This window comes from Sus scrofa, chromosome 6, assembly GCF_054392235.1.
Source record: "Sus scrofa isolate SSC_HxYL_T2T_F1_AM1 chromosome 6, Sscrofa_HxYL_maternal_Yorkshire_Landrace_v2.0, whole genome shotgun sequence".
Classification (NCBI taxonomy): domain Eukaryota; kingdom Metazoa; phylum Chordata; class Mammalia; order Artiodactyla; family Suidae; genus Sus; species Sus scrofa.
The window spans coordinates 69,537,684-69,544,851 of NC_139388.1; positions in this window are offsets into that span (position 1 = coordinate 69,537,684).

Sequence of the window (7,168 nt, forward strand, 5' to 3'; positions counted from 1 at the left end):
GGAGCAGAGACAAAATTTAGGGCAGCTTGGAGTTCCCGTCGTGGCTCAGCAGAAACCAATCTGACTGGCATCCATGAGGACGCAGGTTCAATTCCTGGCCTTGTTCAGTGGGTTAAGGATCTGGCATTGCCGTGATCTGCGGTGTAGGTCATAGACACTGCTCGGATCCTGCGTTGCTGTGGCTGTGGTGTAGGCAAGTGGCTACAGCTCTGATTTGACCCCCAGACTTCGAACTTCCATATACCACGGGTATAGCCCTAAAAGACCAAAAAAAAAGATTTAGGGGAGCTGCCTGGACTGACCAAGCCTTGACCGTCCTGGGCCGACTGTTTCAGGGGTTCGTGTCCACCCCGATTAGAGGTCTGAGTTCTGCTGTGTGTCTGACCGGCTGTTGTCTGTCCCTCCAGTCCCTGGGAACAATCTAGGGGGTGCCTGAGGAAAGAACAGCATGCCTCCGTTAAGGAGCAACCACTGATACCCCAACAAACCTGGTGGCCTGAGTGCCTGCCACCACACTCCCAAAGGAAGCTGCAGGCAGCGAGACCCCTAAGCACAGAGATGGGGAGTGGGCAGTAGGGGCCCAGGCTGGGCTGGGGGTGGCGGCCAAGGGCATGAACAAGCCACTTGAGTGACCGAGCTTACACAACTGTACATTTGTTTTAAGAAAAACATCTAACTGGATACTTTTTTTTTTTAATGGCTGCACCTGCAGCACATGGACGTTCCCAGGCCTGGAACCTGCAGCTGCTGACCTACACCATGGATTATTAACCCACTGAGCGAGGACAGGGATGGAACCCACATCCTCAAGGACAGTATGATGTCAGGTTCTTAACCTGCTGAGCCACAGCGGGAACTCCTAATTTAAAGGGGCAGTCTTACTACATGCACATTATAGCTCAAGTCCCTTGATTTAAAATAATAATAATTACAAGGGTCCATCCCAAAGCGCAAAGTCTCGGAGGCCTCGAACCACCTTTAAACGTATCCCAGCCAGACTGGGAAGGCTGGTCCCCACCCCCACCGTACCCAGCCCCTGGGCCATCAGCCTGCCCTTGGAGAAGCCCTCCCCCGGCTCGGCAGCTCCCAGTGCACCTCACTTCCAACATCTGGGGTGGACCCACCCTCCAAGGCTTAGCCCCCCAAGCCCTGCCAGAGCCCATCCAGCCCAGCCTGTGCGCCTGGTCCCCCTGCCTGGTACCATTCACAGAGCTTTAAACATTCAAGGAGCAGCGTTGTAGACTGTTTGTATACGTACATAGGAAAAGAGCAACAACATGCTTGAGACGGATAAAGACCAAGTTCACAGACATGGTTTCCTCTGGGAAGGAAGGTGGGGGTGATGGGGGAGGGCCTGGGGGAGGGGCTTCCGTCTTACCTCCAATGATTTATAGACCCTGGAGGCTTGTTTAACTGCCATTCAGGACATCTACAGGCAACGAAAGAGAAGCCGTTCTACTTCTTCCTTTACAAAATATATGTCTTTTATTGCTTTTTCTTGCCTTATTGCACTGGCCGGGGGCAGCATTAAATAGAAGCGGTGAAAGTGGACATCTTTGCTTCATTCCAGAGCTCAAGGGGGAAGTCTGTTTTGACCATCAGGTACGATGTCAGGTGAAAATCACCATGAGATAAAGATACTCTTTGCCAGCATCCTTCCTCCTATGCTTGTATCGCTGAGATTTTTATTAAGTATGTGATTGGGTTTTATCTTCAACATATCAGTATTTATCTTCAAGTGATATTACGCCCCTTTATGTGAAATACACAAACTTCACCACGGTATATTTCTGTGCTCCCCTCTCTTTTTTTTTTTTTTTTTGCTATTTATTATATTTTACTTCTGCACATGTGGAAAAATCCACAAAGCACCAACATTATTTCTGCTTTAAACCGTCCTTAAAAAGAACCTATTTAAAACACATAGGAAAAAAAAAAAGGTCTGTCATATCTATCACATATTTACACTTTCCAATGGGCTTCTATTCCTTGTGTAGACATGAATTTACATCTCCTATCATTTTCCTTTGGCCCCAAAAATCTCCTTTGACATTTCTGGTAGTGCAGCTCTGTTGCTGATGAATTCTCCCAGATTTGTCTTAAAATGTCTTGAAACATGCTTTTGCTAGAAGTGGACATCTTACCTGACAGCTTTGTTCCTTTCATCAATTTAAAGAATCTTGCCGGTGCTCTCAGCTTGCAGGGTTTCTGATGATGAATCAGCAGTTATTCCTGTCTTCATTCTCAAGATTTTCTACCCCTCGTTTTCAGCCATTTGCTGTGTGTCCTAATGTGTTTTTCTTTGTATTCATGCTGCGTTTAGTTCATTGAAGATCTTGGATCTGTGGGCTTGCGTTTTTGATCCCATTAGGGACATTAATGGCCATTATTTTTTTTAAACAAATGTTCTCCCCCTCACACATCTGGGCTTCTGATTATGCATGTGGTTAGACTTCTATTCTCTTTCAGATAGGCAAGGCTCTGTTCATTTTTCCCAGGTTTTTCTCTCTCTGTGCTTCTGTCTGGATAATTCATGTTGTCCTGTCTTCAAGTTCACTGAGCTTTCCTTCCATAGCATCTAATCTGTTGTTCATCACACCCAGTACATTTAAAATTTTTCATATCTTGTATATTTTTTCTTCAGAACTTTCATTTGATTCAGCATTACGCTTTCTCTTTTGATCATATTCATTATACATTATACCTCCTCTTTTGATTATGTTCATGGCTCCTTGTATATCCTTAGAATAGTGGTAATAACTGTTTTAAATGCCTTATCTGCTAATTCTGTCATCTATGTCATTCCTGGATCTCTTTCTATTGGCTGCCTTTTCTCCTGGTTATAGGTCCCAAGGTCCTGCTTCCTCACATGCCTCATAATGTTTAATTGGGAGCCAGAGGCTGTAAATGCTACATTGTTGAGAACTTAGGTTTTGCTGGCCTTCTTTTAAGAATCCTGAGTTTCATCCTGACAGGTAGTTAACTGACTTAGAGGTCAGCCTGGTCTTTTCAAGGCTTATTTCAAAGCTCTGTCAGGTCAGGTGCAGAACAGCCTTCACCCTGGGTGTAGCTTACCTTACACCTAATACCTGGCTTTCTCTGATCTCCATCCAGTGCCTTGAGGTCCATAAGGCCTCTTCATCCTGGTGGTTGGCTTCCAAGTGTCTCCTGACCCATGTGGAGGCTGGGAGCTCTCCTTCGCTGGCTTCCTGGGATCTCACTCTGCACACACACAGCATAGCTTTCGAGCAGACACAGGCTGCCCCACAATGGTTTAGGGAGGTCCTTCTCTGCATCACAGCCTCCTCTCCAGGGATCTGTGCACACCTCCCAGTCCCCTCAGCCTCCCTGAACCCCAACTCTGTCCCCTCAGTTCAGTGAGGCCACTGTGTTCTGCCTCATTCTGCCTCCTAGAAGAAACCTGAGCAGGTGTGGGGCTCACCTCATGGGCTCCTTTTCCCAGGAACCATAATTTTCTGCTCTCTGCTCTCCAGAGTCTAAAACCATTGCTTCCTGTAGTTTTTTGTCCAATTATCTACTGATTATGGTGGGAGCTGCAACATCACCACCAAAATGTCTGCAATGTTTTTTGTTTGTTTTTGTTTGTGTCTTTTTAGGACAACATGTGTGGCATATGGAGGTTCCCAGGCTAGTGGTCTAATCGGAGCTGTAGCCACTGGCCACAGCCACAGCAACACCAGATCCAAGCCACATCTGTGACCTACACCACAGCTCATGGCAATGTGGGATCCTTAACCCACTGATCAAGGCCAGGGATCAAACCCGTGTCCTCATGGATACTAGTCAGATGCATTGCTGCTGAGCCACGGCAGGAACTCCTAATGTTTTAAATTCTCAACTGAAACCAGATACATGCATTTTAAAAAATTATTTACTTCTCTGGAAGTCTGAAACAGTATCTAACTATTAGAGGGGGCCTGGGGCTTGGAGTCAGGCAGACCTTGGCTCCCATCTTGGCCCAGCCACTCACTAGCCAGTGACAAAGCACACACACCTCCCCCCTCAACTACATGGGGGTGAGGACATCGCCACCAGGGAGTTGCTGTAAAAATTTAGTCAGGTGCCGCATGGGGCCTGGCACACAGTAGGTGCTTAATAGGAGGTGACAACAATTTGCTCTTGAGAGGACAAGGAGGAGTGACCCTGGGCTCCTGCTCAGCAAGGCCACCCCCATCGGCCGGAGAGGCAGTCAGGCCCCCCTCGGCACCCCGTCCCCCACGCCACCCCCACACCCATCTGCAAACCCCACCCACCCTGGGCCTCCAGTCTCCCAGCACAGAGGAGCCTCTGTGCTCAGGCCCACTCACAGCCACCAGCCACCGCATCATTTGAGGTCAACGAGACCTTTCCAGCTGCCCGCAGGCTGGACCGGGCACCCGTGGGCCCTGCAGTGAGTGATAGGTCAGCCGGATGCCAGAGCCAGAGAAGAAAGGAGCCTTGTGCCCCTTCCCCCACCCCCACGTTGCTTGCAGCCCAAGGAGGGGAGGGTGGGCAGCGGGCACGGCCCATGTGGCCCTGCTAGCCTTGCTCATCCTTGGCCCCAGGAACCTGGGATGGTAAGATCAAAAGGCCTCCTGGGGGCTGCTGGCCTCAGGACACTGCCTCTCCAGGCTGCAGCTCCAGCAGCTGAGCAAAAGTTGGCAAGACTCAGAGTGAGACCTCCGGGATGCCCGGGAGCCTCAAGAATGAGACTTCTACCGATAAGCCCAGACTTCTTTGTAGGAAATCCCAAGTGCCATGGGGTCACTGAAGTTGTCGGGACCCCATGGGGGCCAGTCCTCATTTCAGGAGTTCCTGGCAGGCAGTAGAGGCTGACCCTACCCTTGTGGGGGCGGGGAGCCGCCGAGTGCAGGCTCCACCCACAGGCCCCGGTGCCAGGAACTAAGGCCACTTCCAGCCCGGCCCAGGCCCCAGCCCACAGTGGGGCAGTGGGGTCCCCGCCAAGGTTCTCATGGGGCAGAGGCAAGGAGAAGACCCAGGCCACTCTCGCAAGGCCTCCGCCCTTATTTCCCCCCCAGCCCTTGGAAGCCGGACAAGCAGGATGAACGCTGCCTGGCTGCACAGGTCAAGGGCAGCCTCCTCCAGGCCCGCCAGACGGTGCTCCCCCAGACCACGCGAGAGGGGCCCCGGCCTATAGGCGAGGGCGTGCTGGCCGCCTGGCACCTGCAGTCTGTCGCCCTCATCATGGGGCATGGAGAGAGAACTGCAGACACAAGCAGGCAAAGCAGGAGGCTCGGAGAGGCAGGGGAGCCCTAAAGAAAGACTGCGGGAGGGGGAACGACTCCCGGGGCCGCAGCAACAAACGACCACACAGTGGGGTTGAACACAACGGAGCACAGCTTCTCCCGGCCCTGAGCCAGACGCAAGGCCAAGGTGCTCCCGCTGAAGGCTCCAGGGCAGATCCTTTGTGCCTCTCTGGCATCTGGGGGCTGCTGGCACTCCTCGCTCACAGACACGTCCCTCCAGCCTCTGTCTCGATCCACCTCGGACCTCCTCCCTTCTGTCTGTACCCAGATGGCCCTCTTTTTGTAAGGGCACCTGCCAGTGGATTTAGGGCCTGGCCTAATCTGGTAGGATCTTGTCGTAATTACTTCTGGAAGGACCCAGCTCCAAGTAAGGGCGCATCCCAGCAGCATCCGGCTCCCTGCGAGGGGACCCAGCCGCCAGGAGGCCCGTGGCAGGGCAGGAGGGGCCCAGGCACCGTCCAGGGGGCAGTGTGTTCTGTACTGACCTGGCCCACATGCCCTCTGTCCAAGACACAAGGGTGCGAGTCCTGCAGGCTTACTGCACTGGCAGCTGAGAGCAAGGAGGGTGGTGACAGCAGCCCTGGTCCTTCTGTCCATGCTGGTCCCTTATAATTCACTCAAGCTGTGTCCTTCCAGCCAACAGCCCTGATCACAGGTCATCATCAAACCTCCATTTTAGAGCTGAGACAACATAGACCCAGACAGGTCAAGCCACTTGCTCCGGGTCACCCGTCCCCAATCACAGGCTGAGCCTGCCGAGCCAAGGACATGGCCCTTCGAAGCCCCAGCTTGGAGGTAGAACCAGCCCCCATGGGCTGGAGGGGCCAGAATAGGCAGGCGCTGGATGGCCAGGGCAAGTGGGGATTAACCCTGCAGTGGAAGTCACTGAGTGGGAGTCAGAACCCCCAGGGCCTGGGTCTCCCCTGCGGCTCCCTCTTGCAGTCTGAGCCCTGTGGGTGTAGTACCAACAATGACCTCTGGAGGGCAGCAGGTGCCCAGCTTTCCCCCAGAGCTGCCCTGAAGCGGTCCATCCACCCCGGGGGGCCACAGGGCCCAGGCTTCTGCCCACCAAGGTCACCCACCCCCCACACACAGAAGGGATGGATGGCCCTGGTGGGCACCTTTCTGTGGCCAGCCTGGGCCCTGCCCAGGTGGCTCTTGCGCACTGGTGGGCTTTATCCCACTTCCGGCAGCCAGGCCCCCGCCTCAGGGCAGACCCTGGGGGGTGGGGGCAGCAATGGGGGCGGGACTGGGAAGGCCGAAGGCATGCCTGGCAGGGTTGCCCTTCCAGCACGACATCTAAGGAAAACGCCAGGCCAGCCTGCAGCAGCCCCTTGCCCTGTACAGACAGCAAGTTCCCAAGGCCACAGCCCTGGGGGGGCGGGCCCCAGGAGAGGGCGGGCCCACGCCCCAGGCTAGACGGTGTCCTGCCAGCTGGCATGTCCCCACACGCTGCCTACTGCACCACCGCCTGGGGTCAGCGAAGGGACAGTGCTGGGCTGGAAGCCCAAATGCACCGCCCAGCAAGGGGTGCACACGGAATCACACCGCTGGCATAACTGGCACGAGCCATCCCTGAAAGGGGGACCTGAAGGCAGGTGGGAAACAGGCTGGCACCTCCAGGGCTGTGCCCTGGGATCTCGGGCCGCACCTGAGTCACCAGGCCCTCGCCAAACACCTGCTGTATTCAGGGCCCTGGGATGGCCATATAAGAGCTGTAGCGGGAAGCAGCTGTATTAGCAGAGGTATGGCATCCAGAAGAAAGGTGAGGGGTTGAAATAGGAGGGGTTTCGGTCCACTTTGAAGCACCTGGGGGAATAAGCCAGGATGACGAATGATCTGGATTCCGGGTCATCAGGAAGGACAGGTGATAAGAAGTGGATAACAGGGCCAATCTAATC